General features: G+C 42.4%; 1 long non-coding RNA gene across 1 annotated transcript in view; it reads right to left on the bottom strand.

The window, feature by feature from the left end:
- Positions 1-25,000, bottom strand: part of LOC147026524 (uncharacterized) — a 99,994-nt gene that overhangs the window by 20,126 nt on the left and 54,868 nt on the right. Inside the window, exon 3 of the long non-coding RNA XR_015057937.1 lies at positions 22,615-22,695. This is a non-coding gene — a long non-coding RNA (uncharacterized LOC147026524). The remainder of the gene's footprint in view (positions 1-22,614; positions 22,696-25,000) is intronic.

Raw genomic sequence — 25,000 nt, 5'->3', positions numbered from 1 at the left:
CTACCTTTACTATGGAGTTCTTCATTCTACCCCAAAACATAATTATGCCATAGAGTAGAATCAGGCTGCATTAGATGCAAACAATTACATTTTTCTTTATTTATAAGGACTGGTACACTAGTACACCCACTCTCTATTAGTGTTGTTATGAGCACTTCCTCCATGCAGTGGGAGATAGGGTTTTGCAATCACATTTGTGTGTATGTCTGTCTATGTCTGTCTGGGCAGTAACTTTTTTTTTCACCACTTGAGCTGTCATCAAATTTTCAACATAGCTTTATTGTTAAAATATGGAGAAGACAAATTCATAATCTGGTCAAAAGGTCAAAAGTTTGTCATGTTTAGCATTTGGAAGAAGAAGAAGTGAGAATACAAAGCAGACGTGGATGGGCTTTGCATTTTCAGATGCTTTCTAGTTACTTTTGTTATTAGACGCGGCCTTGGAAAAACATGATTAGGTTTCTTAACACGGATTTTGCCCATGGTGGAAAACCCCTGAGAAAGGGGGCAAAGGAAGTTGCTACAACTTCCATTGTGTGACCCTTAGTCCTCCTGTCAAGTTCAGTTGAGATTAGACAAGTAACGCCAAAATGTATCACGGTCAAAAATACAGACAGTCACCAAATTGCGTATTTTAGTGCGATAGTTGATCCTAAACCTATGATTTCAGCATTAACAATTTTTATATCTTATCAGTTGGAAATACATACACCCACTATCTTGATGGCAGATGATGAAAGTGGTCTGGTGCATGCATTATCATAATTCACTTGTAACAACAATAATACATGATGTTATAGTCTGGCTTTGTGAAAATTTGTTTTACGTTTTTAACGGAGGGTTAGGGGGATATGCTTTGACCGCTTATACCAGTATAACACCATTTGTGCCAGATAACAACTCAAAGTGCTGTCAGGATAGAGGGAGTAGCTGAATTAAATGACACACATGCACAAGTTACAAGGAATATCTGTACATTTAATAAGGAATTCGGATTGAAGTGGAAAGTAATGAAGCAACAGCGGTAGAACAGGTTGTTAGGCATTCCAAGTGAGAGAGAGAAGTTATTGAAGCTGAAACTTGAGTGAAGACTCATGCAGCAGTTTCCTTAACTTAGTGGAATGGATGAGCATATGACAATTGCTTGTGCAAACACTGACAGATATGTGAATTGTGTCTGTTGAATAGCCAGGAACGTTTACAGTAGATGTATGATCTGAAAGATACAATATAAACCATTGGAGAGTTGAAGCAGAGACACAAAAATTGATTGAAGACAGTCAAGTAATATATTATGGTCAACTGTTTCAAAAGCAGCTTTTGGTCCATTAGCAGAATTGTAACTGATCCCTGATCTGCTTTGTGTAAAATATAATTTGTAACCATCAGGAGGGCAGTCTCTCTGTCCTATCTGTTCTGACCATGCATTTGAAATGAAACTGGAAAGGTTTTAAAAGAGAATACTGGTACAAGTATTCCAGAAGCTGAATGGCAATTAACATGTTCTGGAATCTTTGAAATGAAAGGTTAAAGAGAAAGTTTTGTAATTTTGTAGATCGTTTATATCCACTGAAGACTTTTCAAGAAGGAAATTGTTGAAACTTGTTAAACTGGTGATGAAACTGTTATTGATGCAATGGAGTATTTGATTGTTTTTTTGTTGCAAGTGGAGAGGGAACTAAAAGTAAGGAAACAGCGAAAGATGATGTAACTGGATTATTACCTTATCTGGAATTTCATTCCAGTAAAGGTATTATCATCACGCACAGTCCATCTGTATCCGATTTCAACTTTTTCCGGTCAAACCGCTGAGCCGATCTGGCTGAAATTTGGCAGCAACGTTCCTCTCCTGACTGCTAACATGGATTGCAAAGCTCATTCCAGTCACTTGACTTTTAAGTGTGTCAAAATGAAAGACTTAGTAAATTTCTTCAAAAATAGTCTTCTTCAAACCCACTAGTCAGAATGCTACCAAATTTGGGTTGCATTCGAACAGGGTCCTGATGTTAAATTGCAGAGGCCATGCTGATCATGTGACCGGAGGTGTGTCAAAATGGCGGTCATGCAAATTCCTTCCAAAATCTTCTTCTCCTGATCCACCAATCAGAATGCTACCATATTTGGGTTACAATATTATGACAGCGTCGTGATGTTAAATTGCGGAGGTCATGCCGATCACGGCACCAGATATACAGTATGTTAAAATAGCAGACTTAGTAAATGTTTGGGAAAATCACGTCAATTCCTTCAAAAACCTTCCTCTCCACTCACCAGTCAGAATGCTACTAAATTTGGGTTAAAACATTAGGCCAGGGCCCAGGTGAGATGCAGGTTAAGTGGTCCTATTTTTAGTAAAGCAGTCGTTTTCTTAATTAAGGATGATTGCCTGCACTGCTTCTTGCTTCTTAACTGATAAGGATAACATGTGATCTGGACAGAATGAAATATTAGATGGTGTGGAAGAAAGTGTAGGATTCTGTGATTGTTTGTAAAATGTACTACAAATGTGTAATATCATATCATGAAAGGCTTATGCAGAAAATTGCTTGGGAAGTAATAAAGTTGTACTTGGTCACTGGAAAGCGAGAGCCCAATTAAAAGTATATCAATGATCGAAAACAAAGAAAGCCTTGGTGTTGGAGGAGTTTTTCATTGAGGTACAAGGCTCTTGCTTTACCAAGTTAGTTTTTGGAATGGATTACTGGTGCTTAAAATGGAAAGTTGTTTTCAAGTAAATGAGATTTATAATTTTCGAAATATTATTGTTTTAGAGAATGCAGATCAGCAGTAAACCAGCAAGAGCACTTGTCAGTCTTAGGGAATCTCCCTACAGTGGTGAGAAAAGGTTTGTGAACCCTTGAGAATTTTTTTGTATTTCTGCATAAATGTGATCTAAAATGTGATCAGATTTTCATCTATGTCAAAATAATATATAATTCAAATCTGACTAAACAAATACCACACAAAAAAGTATACTTTTTCATTTATTTATTAAGCAAAATGATCCAACATTCAATTTTTGTCAGAAAAAGTATGTGAGCCTCGAGGTTAATCAGCTCAACGTAGGGGGTAATTACAGTCAGGTGTTCAATCAATGGGATGATAATGAGGAGCGAGTTGGGTGGCCCTGCTAGATATGAAAAACATAACCTTTGTTCATCATCATCAGAGTCTGGTCTTCACCACACAGGTTTGTGGAAGCATGTCATGCCCTGATCAAAAGAGATTTCTGAGGACCTGAGTAAAAGAGTTGGCGATGCTTATTAATCTGGAAAGGGTTACAAGACCATTTCTAAAGATGTTGGGCTCCACCAATCCACTGTCAGGCAGATGGTGTACAAATGGAGAAAACTCAACACCATTGTTACTCTTTCCAGGAGCGGTCATCCAACGAAAATCACTCAAAGAGCAAGGCGCACAATAATCCAGGAGGTCACAAAGAACCCTAGGATAACGTCTGAGAATCTGCAGGCCTCTCTTGCATTGACTAAAGTCAGTGCTATTGAGTCCACCATCAGAAAAACACTGAACAAGAATGGAATGCATGGGGGGAGAACAAGAAGGAAATCACTGCTCTCCAAGAAGAACATTGCTGCCTGACTCAAGTTTGCCAAAGACCACCTGGATAATCTAGAAGGCTATTGAAAGAATGTTCTGTGGATAGATGAGTCTAAAGTGGAACTTTTTTGTTGAAATGAGAAACGTTATGTTTGGCAAAAACCAAACACTGCATTCCAACATAAGAACCTCATCCCAACCATGAAGCATGGTGGTAGGAGTATCATAGTTTGCGGCTACTTTGCTGCCTCAGGACCTGAACGGCTTGCCACCATTGACAGAACCATGAATTCTGGATTGTACCAGCAAATTCTATAGGAGAATGTCAAGGCATCCATCCGTGAGCTGAAGCTTAAGAGAAAGTGGGTCATGCAGCAAGACAACGATCCTAAACACACAAGTAAATCTACTGTATGTCAACAGAATGGCTAAAGCAGAAGAGATTTTGCATTTTGGAATGGCCAAGTCAAAGTCCACACCTTAACCTAATTGAAATGTTGTGACACAACCTGAAGTGAGCAGTTCATGCAAGAAGGCCCACAGCTATCCTTGAGTTGAAGCAGTTCTTTAAGGAGGAATGGGCCAAAATTCCTCCAAGCTGATGTGCAGGACTGATCAAGAGTTACAGAAAACTTTTGGTTGAAGTTATTGCTGCTCAATGGGGAGCCACCAGTTACTCAATGTAATGGTTCACATACTTCTGACAAAAAGTGAATGTTGGATCATTTTGCTCAAGAAATAAATGAAAGAGTAGATTTCTTTTTTTTTGTGGTATTTGGTTTATAAGGTTCTCTTTATCTTTTATTAAGACTTAGATGAAGATCTGATCACATTGCAGGTAAGATTTGTGCAGAATACAGAAAATTTGAAAGTGTTCAAAAACGTTTTTCTGACAACTGTATATAAAAGTGTGTGTACTTGTTTGTCCCCCTTCATAAGGATGATTTAAGAAAGGGTTTAAAGGCCAATCTTTTAACACGACTGTGTTCACTGTGGTCTATTTTTCAGGATTTAAAAAAAAAAAACTTTAAAAACATTTTTCATAAAAGAGTAATTACGTCTCCTCCATTGGAAATGTAGACAGTGACTTGCAAACCGGGACTCAAGAGAGGTGTACAGAAGCATTAAAAAATAACAGACAAGCCACAGGGAGGTGAAATTTGCGGCATGTGATGTGTACCATGTGCAAAGTAAAATGAGTGTTCATTTACATCCGTAGGATGTCTCATAAATCAAGAAGATAAAAGCACACCTAACGCTAGGCCGAGGCTTCAGACTGGCATGTTCACGAGGCTGTCCTGTCAAAATGAAATGCCCCAGAAGATAAAGAAAATAGGGTCACATTCATACATGGAGTGTTTAAAAAAAATGTTTTTGCTGTGAAACATCATATCTTCCATTCTCCTTAAATATTTTGAATAAAATCATTCCAACCCATCATTTTTGATAGGCTTTTATACTAGATGAATAATAATTGCAGAAGATTGATCGAGACATTTGAAAGTGCATGCTTATACATTGAGACCAATCATTGAGGATTATCATAGGAGTTAGAAATCAGGATTGAATCAGGTAATTTAAATTAGGATTGAATCAGGTAATATATTGGCTATGTATTGAATACAGTATAAGCTACAATTATTGATGTGAAGCTGTCAGCAAACACAAGATAAAAGTGATAAAGGCATGGTCAGAAATAAGGGAATGTCTTAAGATCAATCCGATTACTGTATCGTAAGCCTGATGTTAGCTTAACTGTTACGGTGGCTGGCTTAAGATATTAGAGTCTTGAGTTTGAGCCCCTGTCGTGTTGTTTAAATGACACCAAGTGGGTTGACTCAGCCTGTCATCCTTCCAAGGTCAGCAAAATGAGTACGAGCTTCCTGGTAACAGGAGACACTGCATCAGCGGCACAGCAGTACTTCCAGAAATATGATGCCACTAGCAAGCACAGCTTGCATATGAAACAACAACATTACTGGATCAATATAGCTGAATAAAACATGATCCAAAGAATGGCCATGACCATGACTATGACAGAGAATGTATTGCCAGAGTTTTAAAATATACACCAATCTGAGAAAGATATCTGATAGTGGGTCATGGAGCTCATCAAAATGGATATTAAAATCTTCTAATTAGCAAAGTTGCCAAAACATCGAAGGGATGATCAAGAAACAAAGCATGTTGTTTTGGGGCCCTGCAAATGATTGCTATTTTAATTCCATTGATTAACCCACTGATGTGTACTTTATAGGTGAACCGACAGTGTCGAAAGATGAATGTGAATTATATGGAATCATTGGGAGTTGAAAGAGTCAACTTGGATAAGTACACAGTACCTCCACCTCGGCTATTCTCTCTTGGGTAATGATAGAAGTAATAACGATGTGGAGTTATTTCAGCAGCCATTGTTGTATCTCTGGGTGAAAGCAATGTTTCTCTGAGACAGAGTGAATCAATAAACATGTCTGAACTTTTCTCCCAAAGGGGTGACAGACATGCCTGCAGTACGAGTAAGTGAACATGTTTAAGAAAGTCAATAGTTGTGAGAGAAGCCTCTGATGAAGAAGCCATTTCATGAAAATTAGATATGGTAAGGCTTGCAAGGTCAAACACAACATAGATGTGAAGCGGTAGAAAGTAAGGTCCAAGAAGGACCAGGTGGAGTTTGATGAGGAGCAGACATTCTCCTGAACAGTTAGTTGGAAGACAGTAGCTGCTGCCTCCTCTTCTTCTTCTTTCATATGCAGCACATGGCTGCGGGTGGCATCATTATATGTGGTGAGTGGCTGTGCCGCTGATGGTGTCCCACACAGGTTTGATGAGGAATTTGGAATTTGTTCAGTGTGCTGGCATGAGTGATGCTACTCTTTGCGTAGGTCACTGTGGGATTTTTAACATCCATCAACTCATCAGCTGACGGGACACCCAGTTTAACGTCTGTCCAAGTGACGGCACACACACACACACACACACACACACACACACACACACACACACACACACACACACACACACACACACACACACACACACACACACACACACACACCATGATGCCTCTCCCATCCTTCAAAACACCAGGATGGCAGTTTATACCTGGGTTGAGATTCAAACCCAGGCGAGAGTGCATGCATCTTGGCTATCTAGCCAGCTGTACAGGAGCTGTAATATTACAATCCTCTTTTCATCTCTAGTTGCATAATTCCTTGAAAAATTCGTGATCAGGAGAAAAGAAGAAATCAGAGATTTAAAAAAATATATCTATTTCTGACACCCATTTTAATTTGATGTGGTAAAACTTTATGATTACATCATAAATATTTTATGGTAAAATATGCATTGTAAATATTTCATTGTCCATATTCCATTTCTATCCAGTCAAATTGTGTCAACTTAAAAATATAGAGCCTCTGGGGTCAAATAAATAATGTAGATGTACATTTCATGGAATACATCCATCCATTGGGACCATACTCTGTGCAGAGCGTTGGTGCTGCCTAAGCAGTCTCCTTGGCTATTGGGCACAATCCTGGACAGGTCGCCACTCCGACACAGGATACCAGCATGCTGGTACTCATTTTACCGACCTCAGAAGGATGACCAGCAGAGTCAACCCCACCAGGTATTAATTCAACAGGAGAGTGGTATTTCAACTCAGGATCCTAGAATCCCAAGCCTACCACCCAAACCATTAAGCCAACACCAGGTTCACAGAATGCATTTAGCTCAAGCATTCGCTTTATTCACGGCTGACTCATCTTTATATTTAACGGCTTTACATTAAAAATCAACATGCCAAAATACCTGTCTACAACCTTGGCAACACCCATTAACATGGAATTATGCAGTTATGCTTTGTTACATATTTACAGAGCGTGACCACGCATAAAGAGTCCTTCACTTGTGAGGTTTTCTTTTATCTAGGTCACAATTAAATCCAATCACCTAATCTCCTCCTATGCATTCATCCATCCATCTGGCATCTGGCAGAAGCATTTAACATTCTTCCTTTTTCAAGCTCTGCTGTCTCTGCCAGTTTTAATGTTTGGGCTTGAAGCTCTCTTCACAGTTTCAAGTCAGCACTGCATTGGTCCACTGATAAAGCTCGAATAACTTTGGTAATACTTTAATACAACCCTTCTACCATGAATAATGGGTAAGTTTTCATTACCATTTATCATCAAAATGTGTTGCTTGGTTGCTTTTGTGAGCCCCTGGTTTCTCCTTTTTAGCCATTTTTTCACCAATGACATTCTCATATCATAGTGACAGCATCATCTCAATGAATCCCAGTATACCACAATAAATCTCATCATCCTCAATAATGCGCATTACGACTTGTCAAGAGAATGCAGGATTTTTTTGTTTTGATACAAAATCAAGCCTTTCGGGAAGGATGGGATGACAAATGGCAGAAGGCAGGCTAATATCACATATACCTCCCCATCCAGTTCATTACAGATTGTTTGCAATGGACAAGAGTGCTTTTGATGTCGAGTGTGGAAGAGCACTTTGATGAAATACCAATGTTTTTTCTGCTTGTAGGTAATGGATGGTACCGTGACCTCAGTGGCACACTAGAAACCTACATACTGTTGTGGTGTAAGAAGCTGCTCCAGAGGCTGTCGTGGATTTGTCATGATCGAAGTGTGTGTTTGCATGCGTGTGTGTTGCACCATATACAAGAGAAACTTATTGTGCTTATTTAAAAATTACCTTCCATATAATAAGAGCTGCATCTGTATAGTGATGGAAGTCTGCAGAAATCCTTTCAAGGAATGTGACTGTTCAGAAGATGAGACAGATGGCACTGACTCGATGACTCCTATGCCAAAATGCCAATTATGAGCCCTGAGAAGCCTTGTCAGATATAAATTGCCAAGCCTGGGAATAATGGAAGCATAGCTGGGTAACAGAGCTCAACCCACAGCAATGTGGTATTGCAGACATTTTATTTGTAATGTCCTTAATAGAACAATATACTACTGCATGTGATTCAGCATGATTACAAATGTTAAAGATGAATATGAAGATGACAAACGGGTATTCAAAAAAGCAGAAAAATTTTATGGGATGTTGTGAACACAGAAATGTCCTCTGAATATTGTGGAGGTAAGAGTGCATGTGTGTTGGAAGCATTTTTCACGAAGTATAAATGCACTGTTATAGTACTCCATTGCATTTTATGTATTTATGAAGTGAGGTAAGGAAATAGAAGGCCAAAATAGATGCAAAGTACCATTGAAAAGGTCATATACCATGTTGTGAAATTCTGATGTTAACGTCACTGCTCCAAATAACTGACATCGAAGAATTTGTTGCGCAAATCAATATGCAGGTTAATGTATGTCCAGGTCAACAATATGCAGGTCAATTGTGCAAATCAATATACAGGTCAATGTATGCAGGTGTAATACTATACAGGTCAATGTAAATTCGAGAATGAAGCTCATCTTTTGTTGAAAAAATTGCCGCAGGAGCTATTCTTGAACACTAGTTTGAGGTTGTGTATGTACTGATGGTATTAAAGTGATCATTGCACTTCAATCTCAAATATGATGGATGAATGCTGACGAGGCCTTTTGCATACATGCTGTGTGTGCGTTTTCAATGACTCAGTTCTGCTCGCCAGGTATTTTTATTCAGCAGTTGAAAAAAAAACCAGTGGCAATTTCAAAATGGTTAACCATAATTGTTCTGTTCCTGAATGAAAATCGGACTCATGGAAATATGAGATATATCCGTGGATGAGAGGTGTTGAGTTGCAAGTGGATAAAACACACACACACACACACACACACACACACACACACACACACACACACACACACACACACACACACACACACACACACACGGTCTTTATTACCAGCAGATGCAAAAATCTAGTATAATCTCTCCAGTGGCCCCAGAACCAAACGACCAATATATATATATATATATATATATATATATATATATATATATATACATATATATACATATATATATACATATACATATATATACATATATATATATATATATATATATACACACATATATATATATATATATACACATATATATATATATATATATATATATATATATATATATATATATATATATATATATATATATATATATATATATATATATATACATACATATATACAGTGGGGAGAACAAGTATTTGCCGATTTTGCCAAGTATTTGCCGAATACACTGCCGATTTTGCAGGTTTTCCCACTTACAAAGCACGTAGAGATCTGTAATTTTTATCATAGGTACACTTCAACTGTGAAAGACGGAATCCAAAACAAAAATTCTGAAAATCACATTGTATGATTTTTAAATAATTAATTTTCATTTTATTGCATGAAATAAGTATTTGATCACCTACTAACCAGTAAGAATTCCGGCTCTCACAGACCTGTGAGTTTTGTATTTAAGAAGCCCTCCCATTCTCCACTTATTAACTGCACCAGTTTGAACTCGTTATCTGCATAAAAGACAGCTGTCCGCACTCAATCAATCAGACTCCAACCTCACCAAAATGGGCAAGACCAGAGAGCTGTCTAAGGACATCAGGGACAAAATTGTAGACTTGCACAAGGCTGGGATGGGCTACAGGACAATAGGCAAGCAGCTTCGTGAGAAGGCAACAACTGTTGGCACAATTATTAGAAAATGGAAGAAGTTCAAGATAACAGTAAATCTCCCTCGGTCTGGGGCTCCATGCAAGATCTCACCTCGTGGAGCCTCAATGATCATGAGAGGTGAGGGATCAGCCCAGAACTACATGGCAGGACCTGCTCAATGACCTGAAGAGAGCTGGGACCACAGTATCAAAGAAAACCATAATTAACGCACTACGCCGTCATGGATTAAAATCCTGCAGCGCACGCAAGGTCCCTCTGCTCAAGCCAGCACATGTCCAGGCCCGTCTGAAGTTTGCCAATGACCATCTGGATGATCCAGAGGAGGAATGGGAGAAGGTCATGTGGTCTGATGAGACCAAAATAGAGCTTTTTGGTTTAAAAACTCCACTCGCCATGTTTGGAGGAAGAAGAAGGATGAGTACAACCCCAAGAACACCATCCCAACCGTGAAGCATGGTGGTGGAAACATCATTCTTTGGGGATGCTTTTCTGCAAAGGGGACAGGATGACTGCACCCTATTGAGGGAAGGATGGATGGGGCCATGTATCGCGAGATCTTGGCCAACAACCTCCTTCCCTCAACAAGAGCATTGAAGATGGGGCGTGGCTGGGTCTTCCAGCATGACAACGACCCGAAACACACAGCCAGAGCAACTAAGGAGTGGCTCCGTAAGAAGCATCTCAAGGTCCTGGAGTGGCCGAGCCAGTCTCCAGACCTGAACCCAATGGAAAATCTTTGGAGGGAGCTGAAAGTCTGTGTTGCCCAGCGACAGCCCCGAAACCTGAAGGATCTGGAGAAGATCTCTATGGAAGAGTGGGCCAAAATCCCTGCTGCAGTCTGTGCAAACCTGGTTAAGAACTACAGGAAACGTCTGATCTCTGTAATTGCAAACAAAGGTTTCTGTACCAAATATTAAGTTCTGTTTTTCTGATGTATCAAATACTTATTTCATGCAATAAAATGCAAATTAATTATTTAAAAACCATACAATGTGATTTTCAGGATTTTTGTTTAAGATTCCGTCTTTCACAGTTGAAGTGTACCTATGATGAAAACTACAGACCTCGACGTGCTTTGTAAGTGGGAAAACCTGCAAAATCGGCAGTGTATCAAATACTTGTTCTCCCCACTGTATATATATATATATATATATATATATATATATATATATATATATATATATATATATATATATATATATATATATATATATATATATATATATATATATACACATATATATACATACATATATATATATATACATATATATACATATATATACATACATATATATATATATACATATATATACATATATATACATACATACATATACATATATATACATACATACATATACATACATATACATACATATATATACATACATACATATACATACATATACATACATATATATATATATATATATATATATATATATATATATATATATATATATATATATATATATATATATATATATATACATACGATACCCGTGCACATGCAAGGGATAGCAATACAACATAGCTGGTAGCAGACGACAGACCGTACAAGGGGAATGACAAAAATACGCATTGTGCAAAATGCAAGTGGTACCATGGAACGCCAAGACTTCCCAAACATTGTCGCATGTCCGCTAAGCGCCACAGCAATTTCATAGGGATCGTGTGACGGCGAGCCAAGTTTTTAGTGTGCAAGCTTGGTATTTTATATATATATATATATATACATATACACACACACATACATGCTAGTACATGCCCAAAGGTGCGTGCCCGTACGTGCGTGGCTGTACGTGCAAAAAACAAAAACAAAAAAACAAATTAAAACTCAAACCGCGTGCCAGAAACAAACACAGAGGACGTTCCTTCGCTCTCACGTGCCCGTAGGTGCGTGTCCGTTCGTGCATGGTCGTACGTGCGTGGCTGTACATGGGGGGGGGGAAACTTTCAAACCGCATGCCAGAAACAACATCCACACAGGCTGTTCCTTCACTCTCGCATGCCCGTACGTGCGTGGCCGTACGTGCAAAAAAACAAACAAACAAACAAAAAAAACGTTCAAACCGCGTGCCAGAAACAACAACCACATAGGCCATTCTTTCGCTCTCGCATGCACGTATGTGCGTGCCCGTACGTGCATGGCTGTAGGTGCAAAAAAGAAAAAGAAAAAAAAAACTTTCAAACCGCGTGCCAGAAACAACAACCACACAGGCCGTTCCTTCGCTCTCGTGTGCCCGTACGTGCGTGGCCGTACGTGCGAAAAAATACTTTCAAACCGCGTGCCAGAAACAACAACCACACAGGCTGTTCTTTCGCTCTCGCGTGCCCGTACGTGCGTTGATGTACGTGCAAAAAAACGAAAAAAAAACAAACGTTCAAACCGTGTGCCAGAAACAACAACCACACAGCCCGTTCCTTCGCTCTTGCATGCCCGTACGTGCATGGCTGTACGTGCAAAAAAAAAAGAAAAAACTTTCAGGCCGCGTGCCAGAAACAACAACCACACAGATCGTTATATCGCTCTCGCGTGCCCATACGTGTGTGGCGGTAAGTGCAAAAAAAAAAAATAATAAAAAAAATACTTTCAAACCGCGTGCCATTAACAACAACCACACAGGCCGTTCCTTCACTCCCGCATGCCCGTATGTGCGGGCCCGTACGTGCAAAAAAAATTCAAACTGCGTGCCAGAAACAACAACCACACAGGCCGTTCCTTCGCTGTCGCATGCCCGTACGTGCGTGGCTGTACGTGCAAAAACAAACAAAACAAAAAAACTTTCAAACCTTGGGAAACAGATGTTTCCCTTAGGAAAATTCAAACCTTAGGAATAATTAATAATTTGTACAATTAATTCAAACCTTGGGAAAAAACAGCTTTCAAACCTTGGGAAACACTTGGGAAACAGCTGAAACGGACGAAGAAGAACGATATCAAACCTTGAAAAGGCACATACTCAGGTCCCCAGCGTCAACTGCGACGTCATATTATACGAAGAAGAAGAATTATGACGTCAATCGTGCAAAAAAACAAAAAAATCATAATAAAAGAAGAATTGTGACATCAATCGTGACGTCATAGCACCGTGTCCTGTCATTGGTTGATAAATAAATGGCCATAACTTGGGAATCACTTTCCCGATTAATATCAAATCTTGAAACGGCACATACTCAGGTCCCCAGCAATATACCTGGCAAGTTTCAATTATATTGGACCAGTGGTTGTTGAGAAACAGCGGTCGCAGACACACACACACACACACACACACACACACACACACACACACACACACACACACACACACACACACACACACACACACACACACACACACACACACACACACTGCTGGAATTATAGATAGAATAGTGCGGGCCCGTAGGTGCGTGGCCATACGTGCAAACAAAAAACAAACAAACAAAAACTTTCAAACCACGTGCCAGAAACAACAACCACACAAGCCGTTTCCAATGGCACCCAACAGTGATCCTAGGGCAGTGTCAATTGTGACGTCAATCCTGCAAAAAAGGAAGAAGAAGAATTGTGACATCAATCGTGATGTCATAGCACCGTGTCCTGTTATTGGTTGGCAAATAAATAGCCATAACTTGGGAACCGCTTGTCCGATTAATAGAAAACCTTGAAAAGGCACATCCACAGGTCCCCTGCAATCTTCCTGGCAAGTTTCAATTAGATCGGACTAGTGGATGTCGAGAAACAGCAGTCGCAGACACACAGAGATTGCTGGAATTATATACATATATATATATATATATATACACACACACACACACACACACACACACACACACACACACACACACACACACACACACACACACACACACACACACACACACACACACACACACACACACACACACACACACACACACGTCTACATATTGTTGCGAATTTGGAAATCACACCCAACATTCAGGTCCTTTAGCTCAGTTATCTCGATAAGTACATGTTCTATAGATAGCTCGCCTTACATTGCTGAATGGGTAAATCAATGTCAATGCCCTGTAATTCATTTTAATAGTTAGGGTTCAATCAGAACGACCCTCCTCCACAACTAAGAAGAAGAAGAACCCTCCCATCCTGTGATTCAACGGCACAAACAGGAATGACGGTTTGGGCGGGTCCAGCAGAAAGCGAGGTAAACAGCCCCCACCCGCGGTTGCGGGGAGCGGCACACGAGGCCGAATGAGTCACGGCGGTAGCGAGGCGGGGCTGAGAGTGATAAGAGGGGGACCCTCTGCTTGGCTCGGGTTGGTTCACGTTAGTCTTGGGTTAGTCTTCGGTGAGCCTTCGGGGTTCATCGGGCTCGTGTTCTGGTGGCTTTTGTTCTGCTTGGTGGAGTTGGTTGCTCTGCTTCGTGGCCTCGTCTTGGTTCGGCTGGCTCTTCTTGGTGCGTGGAGCTCTTCACAGTCTCTGCTTGGTTCCCGGTTTGGTGCGACTTCTTGGCCTCATCTTGGTCAGTGGTTATTTGGGGAAGCGACGCATCGGGTCGGGAAGGATCGGCGCCTAGTCTCACCCGCACGTGGTCCAGAGCATAATGGGATTTGCCAGAGCTCGGAGAGGATCGTGGCTCGCGGTGATTGTATCCAGCTTGCACACGCTGGTGCCCGGTCCGAACAGCTTGAAGACCACACGAGGTGGAAAGGTCCGAGGCAGTCTCTGGGCTTCATCTCATCTGTCCCTCATCTTTGATATATATATATATATATATATATATATATATATATATATATATATATATACATATATATATATTGTTGTGGTTGACGAAATTCGCAAACCACCATTCAGGTCCCTTAGGTGAGATATCTCAGTAAGTATATGTGTAGTTAGGCCCAAACCCGTTGTTTCGAGGGAATAAATGTCATTCAGTCGGGCTGCGACTCTTCAGGATAGCCGTTTTTCTTTTACTATCTTTATTTTGGACCAGCCGCCATTACTACCACCACCAACCACGTCTCAACAGCCATCACACAACAACCACCAACCACAACGCCGCTTCACAACAACAGCCACGACCTTTACCGTCACAACTCGCCACCATCGCATCACCACCATTCTTGCGCCACTTGTGGGCACCGATACTGGACTCGTGCAGGGCGCGCACCGAACAGCGTGTTCAGAAACATCACAGACTTTCCGAGGAAAACGGATCAAAAACGACTCACGCCCACTTCTGTTCCGTCCTATCAGAGAGTGTGGGGTGATTTGGCCCCGCCTCCAGGGCGTTGGAGTGAGGTCGCTATATGCAAATTCATGGATCAAAAAGCATTCACGCCCACTTTTCCTCGGTCCAATGGGGAGCCAGTTAGAGGTGAAGGGTCGGAGGTCAAGGGTCAAAGGTGGGGGAGCGAGGCCACGGGGATATAAACGGCCGCGCTCGCCAAACAGTTCAGTTCGGAGGGGAGAAGTCAAGAGTTCGCAGTTCGAGTTCGCGGTTGGGAGTTGTCGGTGGAGCTGGGAAGAAGAGGACAGAGCTGTGGAGAGGTGGCGGCGGCAAAGGCGATCGAGGGGGTGCTCGCGTCGGAGTCGGGGAGCGGCGGAGGGAGAGGCCGGCGGCGTGACCGAGGTCGAGGTGGAGACGCTCGTCGCGGGACCCGAGACAGGGTGATATCCTCCTCCCCCCCGAGCATCAACAACCCCCTCCTGTTTCCCCCCGCGCTGAGATAGTGCGACAAGGGGGCCCCTTTCCCACCCCCTACCAGACACTGTCCGCGAGGCCCGCGGAGTTGGGGCGCCACCGCCACTTTGCGTCTCATCATCAGACGGGTAGGCCCGACACGGTCTCGGCCCCAGGCCCGCCTACCCCCCTCATCCTGGAGGGTGGTTCTTTTTCTTTTGCTTTGGGTATCTGTGTTGTCGGCGCCGTCTGTGAAGTAAAATTGTATAAGTGTTGCCGTGTGCTCGGTAGTCGGATAGCTCTGCATTGTTTCTCTTTTATATTTGCTTTTTGTGTAATATTGTGTTTCTTCTCCTTTTACATGTGCTTTTGGTGTAATTGTATATGTGTGCTTCCCGTTCATCGCGAAATAAATGTGAGTTATGTTGAACTGTTTTCCCGCTTCGCTTCGTCTTTTCTTTCATTGAATCTCCATCTTGCTTCACGTAAAGGGTTGGTCGTGGGCTAAAATGCCCGATAATTAATCGAACCGTCGAGGCCGACGAATAACACCGCTCGGTTATCCCGATAGTACGGAACGGGTCGCTTAAAGTGGTCCGTGTCCGAAGTCGACCTGCGGCGAGGTGCGATCGCCCGGTCTACCCTCTGTGTGGGTACTTCGGTAGGTCGAATTTGGCGAGCAACCCTATCCCACGCGGGGGCCGATTGGCACGATCGTGGTGAGACCGAAAGGTCCACCCGTGACTAGTTCCCGGCGTTAGTCCGAGAGGGTCACGACTGGATTGTCCGTCCGGTGGGCGACGTGCCGCGATTCGAGTTACGTGGCCGTCCGCACGCCGGCGGGCGCGAATCCGCAACAATATATATATATGTATATATACATATATATATATATATATACATATATATATATATATACATATATATATATACATACATACATACATACATATATATACATACATATACATACATATACATACATATACATACATATACATATATATATATACACATATATACATACATACATATATATACATACATACATACATAAATATATATATACATATATATATATATATATGAATATATATATATACACACATATATATATATATATATATATATATATACATACATACATATACATACATATACATACATATACATACATATACATACATATACATACATATACATACATATATATATATACACGTACAAATACGTATATAGATTATAATTATATATACAAGTGCGAGCCCGTAGGTGCGTGCCCGTAGGTGCGTGCCAATATGTGCAGCTTCGTTCCTTCGCTGAAAATAAATAAAGATTAATTGTTACGTCATTCGTGATGTCATAACACCGTGTCCTGTCATTGGTTGACAGACGTTATTGGTCATTATTGGTTGACAGACAATATATAGGTCGTTATTGGTTGACAGATATTGGTCATTGTATCACGTTATTCTTTTTATTACTGCCAATTATTGTGCTATTATTATTATTATGAATATGCTGTTATCATTATTCTGAGATATATTTGGGAAAAAATGGCATGATAAGGTGGAACGAAACTTCAGCTGCGATATATACACCTTTCCAACACTGAAAAAGCAATAAAATGGCCGTAACTTGGGAACCGCTTGTCCGATTAATATCAAACCTTGAAAAAGCACATCCGCGGGACCCCGGAAATATTCCTGGCAAGTTTCAATCAGATCGGACCGGCGGTCGTCGAGAAACGGCGGTCACAGACAGACAGACACAGACACAGACACACAGACACAGACACACAGACACAGACACAGACACACACAGATTGCTGGAATTATATACTAGTGCGGGCCCGTAGGTGTGTGCCAATATGTGCAGCTTCGTTCCTTCACTCTTGTAAACGATGACTGGATTGGGGAGTTGTTTCAATTAGATCGGACCAACCGTATCATAAATGGCCATGACTTGGGAAACACCTGGGAAACATACTCTGGTCCCCAGCGTCAATTGTGATGTCATATCAAACTAAGAAGAAGAATTGTGACGCCCCTCTCTCTCACCCCCACTCTCACCCCCCTCTCTCGCCCCTCTCTCTGTAAATGTATTCACAAATGTCTACCAAGCACAACAATTAATTCAAACCCTTGGGAAACAGCTCTTTCCGTTGGGAAAATTCAAACCTTGGGATTAATTATTAATTTGAACAATTAATTCAAACCTTGGGAAAAAACAGCTTTCAAACCTAGGGAAACACTTGCAAAACAGCTGAAACTGATGAAAAACGATATCAAACCTTGAAAAGGCACATACTCAGGTCCCCAGAATCGATTGTGACATCATACCAAACAAAGAAGAAGAAGAATTGTGACGACAATCGTGCAAAAAAGAAAAAAAACACCATTAATTGTGACGTCATTCGTGACGTCATAGCACCGTCTCTTGTTATTGGTTGACAGATAAATGGCCGTAACTTTGGAACCGCTTGTCCGATTAATATCAAACCTTGAAAAGGCACATACTCAGGTCCCCAGCGTCGATTGACATCATACCAAACGAAGAAGAAAAATAATTGTGACGTCAATATTGCAAAAAAAAACAAAAAAAAAACATTGTGACGTCATAGCACCGTGTCTTGTCATTGGTTGACAGATAAATGGCCGTAACTTGGGAACCGTTCGTCCGATTAAGATCAAACCTCGAAAAGGCACATCCGCGGGTCCCCGGCAATATTCCTGGCAAGTTTCAATCAGATCGGACCGGCAGTCACACACACACACACACACACACACACACACACACACACACACACACACACACACACACACACACACACACACACACACACACACACACACACACACACACACACACACACACACACTGCTGGAATTATAGATAGATGCTGTTATCATTATTCTGAGATATCTTTCGGGAAAAATGGCATGAGGTAGAACAACACTTCAGCTGCGATATATACACGTTTCCAACACTGAAAAAAACCAATAAAATGGCCGTAACTTGGGAACCGCTTGTCCGATTAATATCAAACCTTGAAAATGCACATCCGCGGGTCCCCTGCAATATTCCTGGCAAGTTTCAATCAGATCGGACCAGTAGTTGTCGAGAAACGGCGGTCACACACACACACACACACACACACACACACACACTCACACACACAGACACACACACACACACAGACACACACAGACACACACACACACACACACACACACACACACACACACACACACACACTGCTGGAATTATAGATAGATGCTGTTATCATTATTCTGAGATATCTTTAGGGAAAAATGGTATGATGAGGTGGAACGACACTTCAGCTGCGATATATACACGTTTCCAACACTGAAAAAACCAATAAAATGGCCGTAACTTGGGAACGGCTTGTCCGATTAATATCAAACCTTGAAAAAGCACATCCGCGGGTCCCCAGCAATATTCCTGGCAAGTTTCAATCAGATCGGACCGGTGACGTCATAGCACCGTTCCTGTCATTGGTCATTATTGGTTGGCAGACAATATATAGGTCGTTATTGGTTGACAGACATTGGTCATTGTATCACGTTATTCTTTTTATAACTGCCAATTATTGTGCTATTATTATTATTATTAATATGCTGTTATCATTATTCTGAGATATCTTTGGGAAAAAATGGCATGATAAGATGGAACGACACTTCAGCTGCGATATATACACCTTTCCAGCACTGAAAAAAAGCAATAAAATGGCCGTAACTTGGGAACCGCTCGTCCGATTAATATCAGACTTTGAAAAGGCACATCCGCGGGTGCCCGGCAATATTCCTGGCAAGTTTCAATCAGATTGGACCAGCGCTCATCGAGAAACGGCGGTCGCAGACAGACACACACACACATTGCTGGAATTATATATATATATATATATATATATATATATATATATATATATATATATATATATATATATATATATATATATATATATATATATATATATATATGTAATGCCTGGTGTTGGCTTAGTGGTTAGGGTGGCGGCTTGGGATCCCAGTGTCCTGAGTTCAAGCCCCGTTGGCTGCTGAATTAATACACCAGGGGGTTGACTCAGCCTGTCATCCTTCCGAGGTCGGCGAAATGAGTACCAGTGTACTGGTCCCGGTGTATGCCCTGGTTAGAATAGGTGTACCATATCCCTGTGTGTCGTAAGAGGCGACCAGGGTTGGCGTCAGGAAGGGCATCCGGCCATAAAACATTGCCTCACAAAAAGCCAAACCCTGCACAGCAGGGAAAAATGGCTGTAAAAACGGTCATATATATATATATATATATATATATATATATATATATATATATATATATATATATATATATATATATTGTTGTGGTTACCAGATTCGCAAACCACCATTCAGGTCCCTTAGGTGAGGTATCTCGGTAAGTGCATGTGTAGTTAGGCCCAAACCCGTTGTCTAGTGGGAATACATGTCATTTATACGTGCTGCGACTCTTCAGGATAGCCGTTTTTCTTTTACTATCTTTATTTTGGACCAACCGCCATGATTACGATCACAACCACAACATCAACCACCGACCACAACCACCGCTTCACCACAACCGCCACGACCTTCACGTCACACCTCGCCACCGTAGCATCGCCACCGTTCTTGCCCCGCTGTGGGTACCGGTGTTGGACTCGTGCAGGGCGCACGTTGAACAGCGTGTACAAAATCACGGATTTTGTGCTTCAAAAACGGATCAAAAACGACACACGCCCACTTTTTGCCGTCCAATCGGTGAGCGAGGGGCGAATTGGCCCCGCCCCCAGGGCGATCGATATATGCAAATTTGTGGATCAAAAAGCCTTCACGCCCACTTTTTCTCGGGCCAATGGGGAGCGAGGTGAAAGGTCAAAGGGAGGGGGTCAAAGGCGAAGTTACGGGGGGGATAAAAGGACGGTGTTTGTCAGTCAAAAAGGGAGAACGAGAACGAAAAGGGAAGAACGAGAACGAGAAGGAGTCGGAACGGAGAGAAGGAGAACGAGAACGAGAAGGAGTAGAACGAGAACGAGAAGGAGTCGAGAACGAGAAGGAGTCGGAACGGAGGGGACGAGTGTGGAAGACTGGAGCCCGAAGCCTGCAGTGGCTGGAGAAGCTGAAGAGAGTCGGACGAGGGGGTGCTCGCGTCGGTGCCAGGAGCTGCACGCCCGAGGGAGGCCGGCAGCGCGACCTGGCCGAGGTGGAGACGCACACCAGGGATAATAAAGATCCTCTATACCCCGAGCATCAGCAACCCCCTCCTGTTTCCCCCCGCGCTGAGATAGTGCGACCAAGGGGGCCCCTTTTCCCACCCCCCTGCCTGACACTGTCCGCGAGGCCCGCGGAGAGAAGCGCCATCGCCGCTCCGCGTCTCATCACCAGACGGGTAGGCCCGACCCGGTCTCGGCCTCAGGCCTGCCTCATTCTTGGGGGATTTCTTTTCCTTGGTTTTGGGTATGTGTTGTCGGCGCCGTCTGTGAAGTAGAATTGTATAAGTGTTGCCGTGTGCTCGGTAGTCGGTATTAGCTCTGCACTGTGTTTTCACTTTTATATTTGCTTTTTGTGTAAATGGAAGTGTGTTTTCTTTTTTTTGTGTGCATTTGGTGGAATTGTATTTGTGTGCTTTCCGTTCGTCGCGAATAAATGTGCTTTATTGTTGAACTGTTCTCCCGCTTCGCTTCGTCTTTTCCTCCATTTGAATCCCCATCTTGCTTCACGTAAAGGGTTGGTAGTGGGCTGAGTACGCCCAATAATTAATCGAACCGTCGAGGTCGACGATAACACCGCTCGGTTATTCTGATAGTACGGAACGGGTCGCTTAAGTGGCCCATGTCCGAAGTCGACCTGCGGCGAGGTGCGATCGCCCGGTCTACCCTCCGCGTGGGTACTTAGGTAGTTCGAATTTGGCGAGCAACCCTATCCCACGCGGGGGCTGATTGGCTCGATCGCGGTGAGACCGAAAGGTCCACCCGTGACTGGTTCCCGGCGTTAGTCCGAGAGGGTCACGACTGGATTGTCCGTCCGGTGGGCGACGTGCCGCGATTCGAGTTACGTGGCCGTCGCACGCCGGCGGGCGCGAAGACCGCAACAATATATATATATATATATATATATATATATATATATATATATATATATATATATATATATATATATATATATATATATATATATATATATATATATATATGACGTCCCTTCCAGCCAATAGAGCTCCTTCACCCCTCCTTCCAAACATGATTAATAGTAAGTATCATTATTTTGAGCTTACTCTGTGCATTGACAAGCTCCAGATATGACCTTCCCATCGGTGTTAAGAAGCACCCAAACCAGATACAGTGTCTCCCTCTGGGAAGTCTACCTGGATATTGGTAATGATGGCATTGCCTTTCCAATTGCAGATGTCCATTAAATAAATCACCAAGCTTGCTACGTTCACATGAGGTAATCCCTTAAGGTTCAAAGTCCACTCATTGACAGGGATGATCAAGGAGGACAGATAGAACACCGCTGTCTACAGGCTTTGCATGGCCCAACATCGTCAGGAGTTTTTGCAGTATGGGCTGCAAGATATCAACCTTTTGGTGAGTTGATTAGAAGGTTCTCCAAATCTTTAGTTGTGCAGAGGCACACCCCTTTCTCACAGGTATGTTTCCAAGTTTTTTTTGGTTTCTTTTCAAAGCTGTATGAGATATTTTAGGTAACAATCCTTACCTGGCACACACAATGCTGTATGTGTTCCCTGCCCTGATGACTCTTGTTGCTCGGGGCTTCTGTGCATGCATGCCGATCATTCTGGGGGAAGCTTGCATCATGTTGAAAGTTATGTATTCCATATAATTAATAATTAATATAGATGTACCTCATGACCTTGTGCCCTGAATTTTGTCGAATCAAAATTTGACACTTGGCTTCGGAAAGAGTTAACTTACGGAAACAATAAATGGATAATAATATTGTAGTAGATTGATAAGTGAATAAACTATGGCCATTTGAACTTCCACACTCCTCAATTTAGAGTACTGAATATTTGCCCAATGTCTCTTGATTTTATTTGCCCAAGCTATTTCACTTGATATCACTGAAGTTAGGCATTCCAGAATATCCAACTGATCTGGAAAATGGAATCTGGTATGTTCTGTCCAAAGAACATAGCAAAAAAAATTATGCATTGACGTTTGAAATAAAGCTTCCATATTCCCTTAGAATCAGTGCTGGCCTTTCATCTGTATAACAACTACTCCAAAAAATTAGCCTTACAAAATAATTCATTCATTCTTGGTTTATGAAATCATCACAGCCAGAGGCTGAATTGCAATCGATTTACAATATAAAATGAAAATCAAAATAATGAGAGAAAAAAAATTCAACTGGGTAAAGGGACAACAAGCAATGCAACAGGGACATTTGCATGTGGTACATGCTTGGGAGCCTTATTGGTTTGCATTGCTGTCTGCAGCCATCACTGATGATTTGCCAATAAACGATGAAACCGGTTCGGCGGCTGAGTGGGGTGTGTAGCATTGTGATTCTCATGTGTGTACTATGGGTGAATGTCTTCATACAGTGGCTGTGGAGGAACTCTGGGAAGGGTTCGAAACAGCAAAGTGCTTACCTTGTGTAGGCCATCTTGGGTTACTTTATGCAGCTTATTTGGCTGGAGGAGTGTGGGAGGGTCAAATATTTATATAATCCTAGCTACCTGGGTTTAGTTGATTAGGTTAGAGCTAATTGGCTATTCCCTCCATTCACAGGTGAAAGATGTGGTTGGGTCTATATATATTTTTACGGTGCCCGGTGTGTCGGCAGCGAGCTGACCGCTCTGACGGAGCCGCAAGTCGAGTCGGCCCGACCGATCACCCGGAATATAGATTGTCGTCCGGATAAGTCCAAAGCCGACGGGTCCTTGTGCAAGAACCGTGAAGGGCCAATTTTTCCACCACGTGATACAGGGTTATTTGCCAATTCTTCAAAATACTGAGAGACCACATGGTGATCTACCGAGCCTCCACACCCTCGACGGAACTCATACAAAACAAGCTGCTTAAGCGAGCCTGTCCCATGCGCGATTCCGAGCGGCTTAATCGCCGAGAACCGTCGGTCCGAATGTCCCCTTATGGTGGCCCAACGGCCTTCTAATTCCTAACACACAACATGCTCAGTCAATGAAAGAATCGACGCGACGAGCTGAAAACATTTAACAATTGGGGTTTATTTATACAGTAATCGGGGAACTAGGGAAGCACGTAAGAGCGGAACTATACCGAATACAATGAATGCAATGCAATCATTTACAGCACACAAAGCATTTAACAGTTCTCTACTTATTAGACGGGCCCACGGACACACGTACGAACACACACACCCAAGAAATGGTGGCTGATGCCTTTAATAAGGACTTCAGCTCGGAGGGACAGATGAGCTGAAACCCAGAACCTATCTTTAACCTCTCCACCTCGTGTGGTCTTCAAGCTGTTCAGACCCGGGCTCCAGCGAGGGCGAGCTGGATCCAATCGCCGTGAGCCACGATCCTTCCCGAGCTCCAGCGGATCCCCTCGCGCTCCGGACCACGTGCTGGTGAGACGAAACACCGAGCCTTCCCAAAGGTGCGTTGCTTTCCATGGAGAGCCAGCCGAACCAAGATGAGGCCACGAAGCAGAACAAAGGCTAAACCAAGATAACTCAGAACCAGCACAACCATTTGAACCACCGACTGCACAGCCAACTCGAAGAAGCACCAGCAGAACAACAACCTCGAACCAACTCGACCACCCTTGAACCAGGCCGACACTCCTTGACCGCCAGGCCGAAGAAGAACCACAAAAACCAACCAGCCACAACCCCCACAAGAACAACTCTCGACAAACTCACGATAACCAACCAGCCACAACCTCTTCTTCCGATGAACAACTCTCAACAAGACCCAACTCGAGCCAAGCAGAGTGTCCCTTTCTTATCCCTATTGGGCCCCCTCCCCCGCTCCCGGCATGACTCATGCCCTCGCGTGCTAGTCAACCGCGGGTGGGAGGGAGTTGTTTACGTCATTGCATCACGGGATGGGAAGGTTCTTCTTCCTCTTTGCAGAGGAGGGCGATGGTCT

The sequence above is a fragment of the Eptatretus burgeri genome, chromosome 5, assembly GCF_056783735.1.
Source record: "Eptatretus burgeri isolate ZD-2024b chromosome 5, Ebu_testis_v1, whole genome shotgun sequence".
Taxonomy (NCBI): Eukaryota; Metazoa; Chordata; class Myxini; order Myxiniformes; family Myxinidae; genus Eptatretus; species Eptatretus burgeri.
This window is presented reverse-complemented; position numbering and strand designations above follow the sequence as displayed.